Source organism: Lygodium microphyllum, chromosome 15 (genome assembly GCF_053477565.2).
Source record: "Lygodium microphyllum isolate KBCC chromosome 15, Lygodium_microphyllum_v1.1.10, whole genome shotgun sequence".
NCBI classification, from domain to species: Eukaryota; Viridiplantae; Streptophyta; class Polypodiopsida; order Schizaeales; family Lygodiaceae; genus Lygodium; species Lygodium microphyllum.
The window spans coordinates 110,108,626-110,125,300 of record NC_141149.1 but is presented as its reverse complement, the minus strand read 5'-3'; positions in this window follow the sequence as shown (position 1 = coordinate 110,125,300).

Genomic DNA, 16,675 nt, shown 5'->3' with positions numbered 1-16,675 from the left:
AACACCCAAACATGTCATGCAAACATCTGCCAATGAGTAGGCACACCCCCCAATCAACGGGGCAAAGTGTTCCTGCCACTACCAAAACTTGACACAAGTAGGTGTCAGCTCACAAAGGATCCAAATCTGAGACTCAGCTCATAAGCATACAGTGAACCAAGACATATAAACCATGCATCATCCCAAAGGGTAAGAAATCCCAAAGTCTCAAGTGTCTGTAACTGCTCAATGCATAAAAGCACCACCTAGTCAATGTCTGATAAGCATTCAAGAATGCTCCCACTGGCACAAAAGCTGTATGTAAGAGCTCAAGAGCTCAAACCAAGGCACAGTGCCAATGACATAAGTCCAAGACAATACATCAAGTACATCCCAATCCAAACTCTGACAAGCCAAGTAACATCCAAGACAACTCCAGATAATCTAAAATGCATCCAAGGTAGAGCTTCAATGAGCACTTAAGCTCAACGTATGCATAGGGTAATCAACCGAGACATGAGCATCAAGCCGTAGGCAACGGGTATGCATAAACCCAAGGAGCATCACTGTCAAAGCATATACCACTGTCAAGCATGAACCATGTCAATGAGTGTGTAATGTCAAAGCTCTTCCAAAAGCATCTGGAATGAAATCCAAGCTCGAAGTCGTACCCCGAATATCAATACTTCATGGCATATATCCAAGACATAGGTCGGAACCAATAGGCATAACCCAAGGCATGTGTAAAAGTTTCAGCTCGCTTTTATTACAGCCAAGAATGACTATCAAAACTGAGAAATTTCAGCATGCAAAATCAGATCCAAATGGTTGCCAAACAATAGGCATACATTCCCCTAACATGTAGGCGTCATACGGGAGCAACCGGGCATCAAATGACAATGCTGGGCAAGCATAAACATCAAATGTTACTAGCACTATTATAAACTGCCTGTGGACTGTTATGACAATCCCAAAACAATGCTAAATCAGACCATAAGCAATGTCAATGCTCAAACCTTCGATATCAAGCATCAAAGCATGTGCAAATGCCTCAATTGAAGCCTGTTTAAGTGCCTAATGGCCTAGAGCTTGAGTAGTACCCTATGATATAGATCGAGACTAGCCTAGAATCAGGCACAAATAGTGTGGACAGGGCTGGAGTGACTGTTGATCAGTGTGGCCATAAAAGGGGTGGTAGGGGGCTTGAGGAGTGGCCAATGGTGGCCCACAATGAGACCCAACAAGTTTCTTCCAAGACCAAGTGAGATACAAGAAGAGAGACCTTCAATGGTGGCTGCCCCTTTTTGTTCATAGCCAGTGTGACTTGAAAACAATACAAAACCCTGTGGAGAATGAAGCAATACCTCTAATGTAATGCCCTGAAGGTGTCCAACAATGCCGGGAAGAAGCTCGGGAAGCCGGGGAGTGACGGGAGCTCGAAGGAGTCAGATATGGCTGTTGCTGGGAAGGAGACCCAATGCGAGTAGGGAGTCGATGGGAAGCTGAGAATGCCATGAGCCAAGCTCAAGAGTCAGGAAGCCAAGCTCTTATACCAGTGGAAAGATGAGAAGGATCGAAGCTTGCACGCGAGAGCTATGCGGGAGAGCAAGAGCAAGAAAGAGAGAGACAAGAAATGGGAACTCCAACAGTCACAATGTGTGACTGGGCCTTCCTTTATTCAAACTGTCACTAAAAGAATAAAGAATAAAGTGACGGGTGATGGACGCCCGCCACCTGCAGTATGCAGTGGCGGTGACTGTCAGTGTAGTAATACACGGATGGCTAGGCAGAGGCGCCTTTACCCCCAACAAATGGGACAACACTTGGGCATTAGGAAAATGGCTTAAGACCTAAGGAATTTGTGTTTTGATTTTTGCTACATTTAGAGTAGGATAGGATTAAGAAATCAAAGGAGAAAGCTTTAGGGTTTCTATTGTAAAATAGACCAAAACATGGCAAAAATGGGGAAAAAATGGGCTTGTAATCCATTGACAAGGCATGAGCATTAATGGGATAACACTTAGGCATTAGGAAAAGGGCTTAAGACCTAAGGAAGGGGGTTGGAAGGCTCATTTTCAGTTTTGCAGTACACAAAGAGAGAGAGAGAGAGAGAGAGAGAGAGAGAGAGAGAGAGAGAGAGAGAGAGAGAGAGAGAGAGAGAGAGAGAGAGAGAGAGAGAGAGAGAGAGAGAGAGAGAGTGAGACTTCGAGCTTTCAGCGAATCAATCTGTGTTCCTAGGAGTTTTTCACTTGGATCAGGTATGTAGAAACCTTCATGTGTATCTACCCTTGGATTCTGGAGATCCTTGCTTGTGGGCATGGCCAAAATCATTGCCACAAATTGATTTTTTGTTGCTGCTGTTTACGTGCCGACAAAATTGGACATGGTCCATAGGGGTCTGACTCCTAGAATTGGACACTTGGATGTTCGATTCCTGGAATTTGGACACTCCCAGATTCGGATAGCCTTTTCGGGCCAAGCTCCAGAATCTTGCCCTCGGCTTGCTCACATTCAACCCAAACCGGCCCAACTCGACTTGAATCTACCCACTTGGCCATTTAGCCCAGCCACTTTTTCAGACACCTCACTCAGCTATTCGACCTGACTGATTCAACCTAACTTACATTTGGCCCACTCGGCCCTAACCACTTGGACCACAGTATTCATCCCATCTGAATTGGATGAGCAGCCATTTGGCCCACCTTGCAACGTGGCATTCAGACGGCCCTCAGACACTTAGCCTTAGATTTGGCCTTAGGCCACTTGGATAGGCCAAATTTGACACTCAGACACCTAGCAATTTGGACCAATTGGGCCGAATCTAGAATCTATTAGATTTGACATCTATAGGCCATGACTAACCTGGACCATAGCCATACTAACAAACCCTCGAGAGCGATACACACAAACAAAACACCTTTCTGGTGCAAGAAATGAGAGAACTGTGAGTCACAAACCTAGAAGCAATGCCAATCAACCTACTAGCTGTCCACCTCGCTAAGAGTGCCAAACTAAACCATAGACCCTGAGATGGAGTGGAAAGGCACGACACAAACCCTAGAGACCATCGAGAGGAGCTAGTGCCGACCGAGCTTAAAGCCCTATTAGGCCAAGAACACATACGTGAGTGCTGAAGCTGTATATACCATTTTGCATTGCACTCCACATTGTTTTTTGACACTTGAAGTGAAGCTGAAGAAAAACTGAAAGCCTAATTTCACATAGTGCACGAAAAAGAGCACACATTGAGTGATAGTAAATTGAGGGCTGTTTGTAAATAACAAGGAACTCACTTAGACCTAAGAAACTGAACAAACCCACTAGTAGGAGAAGACCTTGAAACTTGGATGGGTAATTGAGGACCCTAAGTGAAAGTGCCCAAGAAGAATCTTTTAGCGCCACTTTACATGATGGCCAAAGGCTCTTATTGTCGATCCAAAACCATCATGTTCCATGTCCCTAGCAATAGGCTGAAACTCCAGGATTACAAGCCCTTATGTAGTCGATGCAAAGGAGAAGGCCATACTGCAAAATATTGTCCAAGTCTAGCCCCTATGAAATCTACTTCTGATATCCAACAGAAGACCCAAGAACATGCTTCCAATTTGGTGGAATTGGAAGTGGCCACAATAACGTGAGCAAAGAAAGGAGAACCCATAGTTCCAAAAGAGAACGTTCCTTCTACCAAGACTGTGAAGTTCAACCTTCCTCGGGAAAAGCAGAACAATGCAATCCAGAATAAGGAAGTACGGAGCACTACAGAGCCACAGAGAGCTACAGAGACAAAAGCGGAGACATGACTAGAGCTCAAGGGAATAGAGGATGTAAAAGTCCCTCCTCATGAAGAAGAAGTGCATATGTTGCCGCTCCTAGAAGAAAAAGGTAAGATAAAAGTGGGCATGGCCCCATTTCCTAGTTGATTGGAAAAGCCTGTGGATCCTATTAAAGAGTATGAGCTAGTCAAAGACTTAGACACCTTTAAACTAAACCTAACATTTTGACAGTTGCTGATGCTGTCTCCCAGTTGCCAAAAAAGATTCAAAAGCATCATGACAAGAAGACGTGGCCTAAGGATTGCTTCCCCAACAATGACAAAGTCCAACAAAGCCTCATAACCTGTGAAGGAAGTTGATGTGGCTAATGCCTTCCTAGATCTTGAAACCCCAGAGATTAGTGTATGGATAGAAGGATGTTTATTTTAGATGCATTGATTGATGGAGGCTCATCAGTAAACATAATGACGGATGTGACAATAAAGGATCTAGGTTTGCAAGGAATTCAACCTATAAAGTGGCTTATCGGATTGGCAGAACAAAGCAGAATCAAATCGTTGGGCATCCTCCCATACGTAAAAACAACCCTTGCAGGAAGAGACTATTGGATGACATACTTAGTGGTCAAACCAAATTCTTATGGGACCTCATACCCTTTACTATTGGGAAGACCTTAACTTTTTGAAGAAGAGCCAGGACGGACCGGTTCAAAGGAACCCTAACCCTAGGCAGAGCACCCAATAAAGTGGTGTTGAAATTGTATGGATCGCAAAAAGGCAATGGATCTACGTTCATCAAAGTCATAACAAACTCTTCCAATGAAGTAACAGATGGTACATTAGGAGACAAAGAGGCTGTCAAATAAATCTTTTCCAAGAAAATAGAGGCACAGTCCCTAACAGTGGGCATTGTAAGCCAACTACCGAAGGAAGCAAAGTCTTTATCCATGGGAGAATATCTCCTGCCTCAATCGGAATTGACTTCTAAAATTACCTTTGACAGTGAAATAGAAGCATGGATGTACTGTTCTCCCTGTTACATAGCAATCACAGAGTCGGAGATTGAGTCAGAAGTAGAGACAAAAGTAGAGATAGAGCCAGAGATAAAGGCAGAAGCAGAAGCAGACACAGAGACGGAGGACATGTTCTTCTCCTATAGAGCGTGTACAGAAACAATGACAAAGCCTCCAAAGGAAGAGGATGAAAATGATGAGGAAGAAAAAAAAGCAGGTTATGAAAGTGCAGATGAAGAAGTTCCTTTGATAGTGGACGATCTTCTTGATGTCCCTATAAAGACCTCAGAGATCGAGGATCTCGGGGTGTTGGATGGAATGGCCATGGGTTGACCGATGGATCACAAAGCATGTGGAATCTATATAAGAAATGGATCAAATGTATAAAAATTAAGTTCACCAATGGCTCCTGTTGCCCTGACCATTCATTCTAGAGAAAATATGATGATGATGCCCTTGTCAAGAGAAGCCAGAGCCACTAGAGACGTGACTTATAGAAGGTCCGTGCTATGTGACATTCTTGGACGCATCCTCTGAAGATGAATCCCTAAGTCCAAAAGAAATCACCACTCACACAGAAACAAACAAAGCTCTGATACCCTTCCAGCAATCCCAACAGACAAATGAGTCATTTTTTCAGAAGGAGGACACTAGTTCTAGTGGAACATCAGAAGATGAGACCACTCCCTTGGAGGAGTCGGATCTTTACCTAAAAACAAGCCATGGGACATTTATCTGTGAAGTGGAAGGTGAAAGGAAATTGACGTTCTTGGATGCTGACGGTATTGAACACCACCCAAAAGTGGGTCTCAATCTTCCAGAAGAAGAACTAGTGGTCCTGCGAGACCTACTAAAGGAGAACTTAGACGCGTTTACTTGGTCATACTACAAAGACCTGAAGGGGATTGAACCTACAGTCTATCAACATCACATTGACCTAGAGCCTGATGCCAAATCTGTGAGGCAGAGATAAAGGCGTATGAATCCCAATTATTTGGCTCTGGTGAAGGTTGAATTATTGAAACTTCTAGAAGCAAAGTTCATTTATCTCGTGGCTAACAGTGAATGGGTTTCGCCCATTGTGGTCGTACCCAAGAAGAATGGGAAACTTTGAATATGTGTGGAATTTCGAAAGTTGAACTCCAAGATGAAGAAGGATCATTTTCCTATCCCATTCACAAACCACCAACTATTGGACACAATGGCAGGCCATGAGCTCTATTCCCTCTTGGATGGATTTAGCGGATACAACCAAGTTCAAATCTTAGAAAAGGACCAATTCAAAACAACCTTCACAACAAAATGGGGAATCTATGCTTATAGAGTGATTCCATTTTGCTTTGTAATGCTCCTGCTACCTTCAAACGAGTAATGATGGTTTCCTTCCAGAACCATCTGCATGATTTCATTAAGGTGTATCTTGATGACTTCTATGTCTATAGCCTAATCCAGGAGCATTAGGAACATCTAGAGCAATGTTTTGACAGATGTCGAGAGTACGTGATTTCTCTCAATCTCAACAAATGTGACTTTGGTGTCTCATCAGGAGTTCTTTTGGGCCATATTGTCTCTGCACAAGGGATTGCAACATACCTGGCCAAGATTGAGAAGATTGCAGCATTGACAATACCAACAAACCTCAAGCAATTGAGAGGATTTCTTGGCCATGTGGGCTACTACAAATTATTGCACATTTTGTAACCAAGGCAGCCCCTTTGCACAAGCTCCTAAGGAAAGATGCAGATTTCCTTTGGATTGATGACTGGGAAGAAGCTTTCAATACCCTAAAACAGTGCCTCATCAGAGCACCCATCCTGTAGCCTCCTGACTGGAAAAAGGAGTTCCATGTTCACACATATGCGTTGGTCGAAGGGCTAGGCATTGTTCTATGCAAAAGGTTCTTCTAAGTTGAATCAACCAATATATTATGCAAGCGGAAAGGTCACTGATAGAGAATGAAACTACATAGTGACAGAGCTTGAGTGCTTAACAATGGTGTTTGCATTGGAGAAGTTTCGACACTATCTGCTGTCAACACATTTCAAATTCTATGTGGACCCTGAAGCCCTATCCTTCCTAATGAACAAAGCAAATGCCAAAGGACAAATGATGAGATGGTTGCTCTTGTTCCAGGAGTTTGATTTTGAAGTGGTCACTAACCCTGGCCATTCCCATATCCTAGTCGATCATCTGTCACGAATCCCTCAAACTACAGAAGAGGAACATGATGATCTGGACCTCCCTGATGCTTCCTTATTTGGTTGAGACTATAACTCCCTAGTATGCAAACATAGCCAACCTCTTGGCAACTCAACAGTCCCCCTAGCATCTTGAGCCGTGAGAAGAAGAAGCTACTGTTGGAATCATCCCCTACACCTTGCTAGGCGGTGCACTGTACAAGAACGACAAAGATGAAGTGTTGCGGCGATGTGTTGCAGGAGACGAAATTGGCATAGTATTGAAAGCATGCCATGACGGGCCATGTGTTGGACACTTTGCAAGAGAAGTGACAGCCAGAAAGGCTCTGCTCCCACGATACTGGTGGCTGACCCTCCACAAGGATGCCTATGACTACTGCAAGATATGTGATGCTTGTCAGCAAATGGAAAAGCCTACCAAATCTAGTGCCATGCCACTGCAGCCTATTCTTCCCCTGAAACTATTCAAGAAGTGGGGGATTGATTTTGTGGGTCCCATTGATCCGCCCACCAGACGAAAACAAAACAGATACATCCTGGTATGTACGGATTATGTCACCAAGTGGTGTGAAGCTAAAGCTCTTAAGCGGGACAATGGTAATAGTTGTGGCCTTGTTCCCGTATGAGAATATCATCACCCATTTTGGCTATCCCCTAGAGCTTGTCAATGATAGAGACACCCCCTTCCTTAACAAAATCATGGAAGAGTTGACAGAACTGTATAAGATCCACCATCACAAGTCCACCCCCTATTACCCCACAGCCAACGGCCAAGTTGAAGTCACCAATCCCATCCTCTACTCGATCTTGATAAGGACGATTGCTGCCTATCATCGTGATTGGGATGATCGACTTACAGAGGCCCTCTGGGCATACATAGCCTCTTATAAGGCAGCTACAAGACAAACTCCTTTCCAGTTGGTGTATGGCACAGAAGCTGTCTTCCCTGTTGTGTTGGAGTCGCCTCAGAGATGACGAGTCTCTCTAGCGCCGCCTATTGCATTTGGAATGTTTGGATGAGATTCAGCGGATGGGCCTATAGTGCATGAAAACCACTCAACCAAGCGCGATGCAAGGCCTGTTACAACAGCTTCATTAAGCACAAGGAGTTCAAAGAAGGTGATCTTGTCTTGATTTGTGATTCCTGATTTGGCAAGTTTCTTGGCAAGCTATAACACCGTTGGATGGGTCCCTATAAGATACTTGCCGTTAATCTGAATAGCTCCATTCAAGTCCATGTAGTTGATGCCTTTGATGATCCCTTTCTGATTAATGGCTATCGCCTAAAGAAGTACTTCAATATCACTAGGGATCTTGACAATCACAATTGACCCACCCTTTCCCTTTTGGACATCGCACTGTCCTTCTCTTCGTGCTTCTGATAGCCCTTATGATCTTCCTCATGAGAGGCACTCTCATGAGGCTAGCCCCTCCTAGACACCTCCCATCCTTACTTTGTTCTCCTCTCGTCTGATCTAGCAGTGGTGATGTGGATGGTCCTGACATATGGTATTTCTACCATTCTCTTTATTCACGAAAAAAAATAAAAAATAAAAAATATATATCAGTCATAGGAGAAAAGGACTTAGGTTCCTGTCATGCCGACCTATTCTTTGAGAAATGGTGGGAACACCCTCGGACATAGGAAAGAAGAAAAGAAAAGAAACAAACAAACAAACTACTATGGGAGAAAAGGAAGCAATTCCCTGTCATAGCAGACCTTGTTTTAAGAAAAGGTGACTAACACCCTTGGGCGAGAAGATGGCTATGGAAAAGCTGGTAACATCCCACAGTTCCGAATAGTTGACTCACTAACAAAACGTCTTTAGATACAATTTCAAGCCGCCTCCCTTGGTGCGCTGTCTCTACAACTTCATCAGTCCTTCTGACCCTCTTTAACCATACAAATCATCAAAGTACCAGACGTGCTGACTGCCTCCCTGGGTACGCCTTATCTTCAACACCCTGGTGACAATCATAGAGAGTGATCTTCATCGACAACCCCTTGAGCGATGCGAGCTTTCATCCTAACCGGATGGAGATGTGAGTATGGTCTGCCCTCTGTATCTATCAGTGAGTGTGAGATAGAGGGTGGGGTGAGTGACCAGTCCTTTCCCTTCAATTCAAATGGGAGGTGTGATATGTGAATGGAGTGTTACACACATGGGTTGGGCCTCTCAATGCACAAAGCACGATCTGTTCCTGTGCACTGCACTATAAGGCTCCATGGCCTTCCTTCTTGCACCATATGCCGGCATAGGGCGGGATGCAGAGTTGCACCATCAAATGCGCACAAGGCATACAACCTCTGCACAAGTGACTGTGAGACTTACATCAATGGGTGTAAGGAATGGGCTGCCCTCTTGTATTCTCTAACAGAGTGTCAGTCAGAGGGGGGTCAGAGCGTGATTAGTGTGTCCTCAAAACAATCATTGAGAGGTGCAGATTGAGGGACATTACGACAATGGAGTTGGGTACACTTTCCGTTTCCCTATGCACCCACGGGATGGGTCTCTGCCACCATCACAAGCCATGTCACCTTATTCTGTACACTGCACGATAAGGCTCCTTGGCCTTCTTGCTTGCACCTATGCCAGATAGGTGGAACATACAAATGCACCATTAATTATGCACACTAACATAATCCCTCCCAATCATTTTTTCCTTGTTCAATTCTAAACCGTGTGTGAGTTATGGGATTTCATGCTTATTCATTGAGCGATGTGCATCATGGGGCGAGCAATTGTTCTATCATCCTCCTGCATGCGCTTGCATTGAGAATTCTATTCTTCGTCATTGATACTTGAATTGACGGAATCTATCGACAAAGCTATCTCCCTGGGTGTTGCTGCATGGTCCCTGCCCTGCTGGACGTGTTCTGTGGTGCACCTTGGCCCCTCCTGCCGATGATGGCTCCGATCTTCCTGCATCAACAACGACGGTTCCCTTCAACCATCTATGAAATGGGCCAAGTGTTCCTAACCCTCCCTTTTTGTTTGTCAGTGCATGCTATGTCTTTAGTGTGGGGACGTCAGCATCCATTCGGTTGACAAGCTGTCCATCAATCTACTCTAATAGGTAAGGTCTTAAGTGTGGGGATGCACCCTTATACGTCTACTGTGCATACCCCCTGCATATGTCATTATCCAATCATGTGTGTGTACCAGGTACTAGTTCTACCTTGATGAGGTCCCTTCCCCACGTACCCATCCTCATACCCCCTGTTGTCAAGGCCGTTTCCCTTGCGGTTGCTTTTATTGTGCCATTTTTTTCCTTTTCTATGCGCACGCACCCTACGTTCACCACACTCCCTATCCAACCTCATAGCCCTGTTCGTGCCTTCCAATGACACACTTTTGCTTTTTACATCCCCCTATTCCGTCTTATTGTTTTTGCGTTATTAATTTTTGAAGCAATTCTTGCCAATTGGCTGTTTTTCCATATGAACTCTCCTTTATTGTTTCAGAATGCTGATTTGATATGCTAGCCTTGTCCCTCGCCTTCCCTTGGCCACTTTTCCTTTTACCCGCCTGTCATTCCGACGTCCAGTTTGTTCGTTATTCATTTTTGAGTGGTTTCGTGCCTTTTTCGCATACATTTTTTATATTTTTTCATGTGAACATACCCTATTCTCCTCGGAATTCAATTCTCACTGGCTAGCCTTGTCCAACCACCCTTCCTGTATAATTTTTCTTTTTGCTTTGTCCTGTTTTGCCCTCTCGATTTTTTTATTATTAATTTTTATTGGATTTTTCGAGCTCCGTTTTGTTGTTTTTTCCATGTGAACCCCCCGGAAATGCTTCCACCATCACAATCCTATAAAACATCGTTGTTCCATGTGAACCACCCCGAAAATGCATTCCACCATGACAGTCCTATGAAACATTGTTCTTCGAAAATTTTTCCTTTTTACTGCCCTTTGCTTTGGTGCTCGGATCTTTTTCTATTCCTTTTCGCGTCCCATTTTGGGGCTAATTTTTGGGTTTTCTCCATGTGAGCGGGTCTTATCTTCATCGAAACTATGTTCTGACATGATAGGCCTGTCCGGCATAAATTTTTGTGCATTTTTCCTTTTTCTCGCATTTCATTTTGGCCCATGGATTTTATGATAATAATTTTTGTTTGTGTTTTCGGGCCCGATTTTTGTGTTTTTTCCATATGAATGCCCTGAATTGTTATCAGCCACCCCATTGCACTTCTTCGTTGTCTTCCCCTAGACTTTCGACACAATTTTCCTTTTTCTAGCATTTCGTTTTGGCACACGGTTTAGGTTTTTTGTATTTTTTCTTCTATTTACGCCTATCGTGCCTCTCGCGTCGCGCATGATCGCCCGTTTTTTCAATTTTTACTCCTAAGGTTGCATCTATCGTGTCATCCCGCACCCGTGCCACCATCCCAGCCCCCGTTGCTTCCCGCCACTGCAAATGTTTTTTTTACCCTCGCCCAACGCTTGTGCGTGGGACAGGGGGCTCCTTTGTTTTTCTTTTTTATTCTTATTTATTTTTTTTTCAAACTTTTTAAATTAAAAACATTTAAATTTCCCCCCTCCCCGACGGTTCCCTCCTCCCTCTTCTCTCTTCTCTTGTTTTTCTCTCTTTCTTTCTTTTTCTCTCTCCCCGACTCCTCCCTCTCTCTCCCCTCTCTCCCTGCTCCTACTCTCCTCTTCTTCTTTCTTCTTCTTCTCTCCCCTTCTTCTCTTTCCTCCTCCTCCTCCTCCTCCTCCTCCTCCTCCCTTACATGCGCTTGCCATTTGCTGCTCTGTCCTGGTTACCGCCGCCCGCCGTGTCTGCGGCGGCCGCTTGCCGTTCACACTCCGCCCGCCGCCCATTGCCGCCACCTGTCCTCCCTCTACCCCCCTCCCACCATCTCCCTACCCACACCTGCTATTCCCCCCTCCCCCGGCAACCCATCTGTCCACCCCGTGCCTAACTTCCTGCCTGCCCACCACCCCACTCCCCCTAAAACCCCCCTTTTTCAGCCCCTTTTCCCCCGCTCTCAACCTTTCGCAGACACCTTCTACACCCCTCTTTTCCCGCATTCCCCTGCCAACGCCTCCACCACTCCTGCCGAAACCAGCAGAAAACCGCCAATCCACTGCTACCGACAACACCTCCAGGCCTGTGTACCCAACAGGTCCTCCCCACCCCCTCGTCCCACCACCCTAGTGGGTGTTCGTGTGGGTGCTCGTGTGCGTCACGTGTGTGCTCGTGTTGTGTCCGGGAGTCGTCCATACGTGTTCACGTGCGATGACACGCGTCTGGATTTGTCCATGTAGTAGTGCATGCCCGTTTGTTCACATGCAACTGTTCACAGTAGCCTGAGTACCTCCTTTTATTTTTCCAACCCAAGAAAACATCTAAAAATACCTAAAAATACTTAAACAATTTATAAAAATAAATATAAATCCAATAAAAAACCCAACAATGTAGCTGAAAATTTTGAATTATTTTTGTGGTCGTCATTGCAGAAAGTAAATTGTAAACAATTAAGAATATTCAAAATCTTTTTAAAATTCACTCTAAATTGAATAAAATTCATGAAAAATCAATAAATATTAGAAATAATTCCAAAAAGAATTCAACAAATCTTACAAAATTATTTGTATATTTTTGGCATGTTTTATATATTGAAAATACTGTATCCAATGGATAAACTATTATTTTAAAGCCAAAATGCTAAATGTTTTATCTAAATTTAAAAATTTCATTTTAAATTTCAAAAACAGGTTGAAAAAATGCTGAAAAATACAGATCCATTATTGAAGCCTGATGGTTCAATTCTCACTCAGGGTTGATTGCAGAAAGCTAATTATTAAATTTGTTTAAAAAAACCATAATTTAAAAAAAAAAACAATGAAAAAAAGACACATAAATAACAATAAAAATAATAACAACCCCCAAACACTAATAAAAATTAACTAAACCAAATATGACCCTACTCACCTTACCTTGATATTTTTTTTTAAAAATAAGGTGTTTCATTTTTTTCAATAGTAGCTTTTATTTTTTTATTGGACTCATTGCATCTTGGGACCCATCCGCGCACCCTCAATCTCTTGCATGCACACCCCTACTAGGTATTTATATTTCTTGCTTTATTTATTTTTGGTCACCCCTTAACCACGGTTAATTGTTCAAATGAACTTTAATCACCCACTTTTCCACGCGCACTCGCACCAAACACACATTTTTCTAAACAATTAAAATGAACCAGCCATTCACTTAGCATTCGCTTTGTGCGTTATAGACACATCTAAGTTTATTAAAAATGAACCCGCCGTCACAAGTGTACGCACTATACAAAAAGTGCTAAAAACACACTTACTTTTTAATCAATGAATATGCATTTAGAGACCTGAGTCTGGGTATCAGAGTCTCAGTTTCGTTTAAAGCACCGTTTCACCCTAACAATTTGTAATTAACATTTTAAGAAGAAACCGCCGTTTTCTTATTAATGTTTACAACCTAATAAAACTTCACCCATTTTTAAATAATCTCTTTAAACAAACCATTCATTAACCTAATTACCCTCATTGCAGTTTTTTCCCTTTTCAATAAATGTGCTTCCTGGGATGGGCACGTGTAGTCTTTCGAGCTGTCATTGCTTACAAAAGTTCTAGTTATGTCTTGAGTGGGTTATTGATGTATTATGATTCGATTGTATGATACAATTACGGGTGCGGTTTGTAGTTTTCTTTTTTACATGATATGGGGATTTAGGGTGTTTGTATGTTTTGCATCGCATGAAGCTTTCGGTCGCATATCTATAGAGGTCATGCCGAATTTTTTCTAGAATGTGGAGTGTTTGGGATGGTCAGTCGGTCAGTCACGTATGTGTGTGCTTATTTTGGTCGATCTCTTTTTGATGGATATTTTGTTGTTTTGCAGGCATTCACTGTGATTGTATATGTGTGTAGTGTGTGTAATCTATCTAAATGGCGTCTCAAGCTCCTCCTCCAGTCCAGTACGTCCCATTGGCATCTCACGATTATTCTTTATTGTTGGAGTCTGAACTTCTTGGCAAAGTAGGCTTAGCCAAGTTCATTGCACTCTCATTACCACTCATCCTAGAGGAAACTGATACTTGTGGTTTTTCTTAGTCAAGGTCCAACTTAGGGTCTACGGTTCAGTTTGGTTCTCTTAGCAAAGTGGACAGCTAGTAGGGTGAATGGCGTTGCTTCTAGGTCTGCAATTTGTTGGTTCTCTTGTTTTTTACACCAAAAAGGTGTTTTGTTTGTCTGTATTGCTCTTAGGGGGTTCTATGGCTATGGTCCAAGTCAGTCATGGTCTACAGATGTCAATTATGACAAATTCTAGATTTAGCCTAGTTGGTCCAAATTGTAGGGTTCAAGTGTCAGATTTGGTCCATCCAAGTGGCGTAGGGCCGAATGATATCATGTCTGAATCTGAAGGCTGAGTGTCCGAGGCCTAAACATATGGCCGTTCGAATGCCATGTGGCAAGGTGGGCCGAGTACCCGATCAAATATGGTGGTTTGAGTGGGCAGGCCAGAGTGGACCGAATGGTAGTTAGGTTGAATCGACCAGGGTGAATGACCAAGTGGAGCGTGTGATTGGGCCGAATGGCCGAGGGCCGATTTTGGGGCTCGACCCATAGTGGTTGTCCGAGTCTGGGACTCGGATAGGCCGAGTGCGATGGCCTGTGTTGGTGGCAGGGGTGATGATTTTGGTTCAAATCAATCAATTCCTAGCATCCTAGGTTGTTAGAGGCACTTCGAGAATAGATCAATGGACAAAGATCAAGGTTTGCATATACTTGACATGCTCGAAAACCTCCAAAATGAATCGATCAATCAGCTACAAAGGTTTGGTCTCTCCAAGCTCTCTCTCTCTCTCTCTCTCTCTCTCTCTCTCTCTCTCAATGCTACTGTTGCAAATGAGCTTTCCCTTGACCTCTTAGGCTTTAAACCCTTTCTCAACTAAGGATTTACCTTCCTGATCACTCCCCTTGCAAAATTAACACCTCTAAGCACTTTTTTAATCCATTTCTTCCTTGTTTGTGCTCCATTTGGGCTTGTTTTACAATAGCAACCCTAAAGCTTTTTGCTTTGATTTCTCAATCCTATCCTACTCTAAATGCAACAAGAATCAAAACCCAAATATTGAAATGATTCCTCCTACTTGCCTAATCATCAAAAAATCAAAATACTTACTTGTTGCGAAGATTAAAATCCCAAAATCTCCTACCTATCTCAAGCTTCCATTTGGGGATGAAACCCTTACTTCGTTGCTCGATTTGAGGCACGCAATTGCTCAAGCTTGAATCCATTGGTCCTGGCAATGGAACCAAAATGTAGAGGGAGATCATGCTCAACCACTAAGACCCACGGATTTCTTATTGCTTCAAGCGTTTCAAGAGATCACAAATGGCTATCTCTCACCTAGCCGGGCTGCCTTCGCTCCTATCAAGGTGTAGTGAGCTTACCTTGATGCCCAAATGAGTAGCCTCCTCCTTCAAGCAAGTCGATAGATCCATGTTTTGTGATGCGAGCTCAAGTATCCTCAAGCCTCCACCTCCAATCTCCATCCTCCAAAGCCGTGCATGAGACAATAGAAGAGAAGAGAAGAAAAGAAGAATAGAGGAGATGATGGAGAGCTTCTTCTCCAAGATCCCTCACCCTCACACATTCACTCTCTCACACTCTCACACTCCCTCTCTCAAGCACACACAAGCAAGCAAGAAGGAGAGAAGAAGGGAAGAAGAAGAGTCCACTTTAGTCACACACCAAAGAATGAGCTTCTCATTCACTTTTGAGTTTATATACAAAACCCTTATCCCTTTGGGCACCCATCACTTTTACATGCCCGGCCATTGTAGCAAGGTCCTCTTTTTTATGTCATTGCGAATTCCCTAAGCCATAAATCATTTCTCAATGCTTTAATCCTAGAGGAATCCTCTAGGAGGGCAGGAACTCTTACTACAATGATTTCAATGCCCAGTAACCCTCTCATAGAAATGGCTAAAGAAGAGGCAATGAAGGATCCAAGCTGTCAAAAAATGTTAAGAGAGATTTCCATAAACGAGGAGCTTGCATATTTTAAGACAAAACTATGTATCCTTGCAAGCTAGGAACTCAAAAAGAAAATACTCTAGGAAGCTCACAATTCTCCATTTTTGGGTCATCTTGGATATGTTAAGACTCTTAATACAGTCAAAGAGAACAAGGGAAAGACTCAAGGGTGATGTACTTAAGTATGTCACCTTATGCTTAAACTGGCAACACATTAAGGAAAAACATGTCAAGTTGCCAGGAAAACCCCAAACACTTGACATCCCTCAAATGAAATGAGAGCATATCAGCAATGACTTCATAGTTGGATTACCCCACATACAAGGAGAATATAACTCCATAATGGTAGTCATTGATATGCTAACAAAAATTACACACCTTATTCCTGTGAAAACCAATCACAAGGCTTTCGATATTGTCAAGACTTTTATTAAGGAAATTTTCAGATTACATGGATTACCCAAGAGATTCATCAGTGACCATGATTCTCTCCACATCAAACTTTTGGAAGAGTTTATTTGAAGCTTTAGGAACCCAGCTCTACTTCAGTACTGCTTACCATCTTCAAACTGATAGTCAAACAGAGCAAATCAACCAAGTTATTGAAGACATACTGAGAGCTTATTGTAATGGGGAGCCCAAATGGTGGATCCAATACCTACTCTTCGTTGAATTCACCTACAA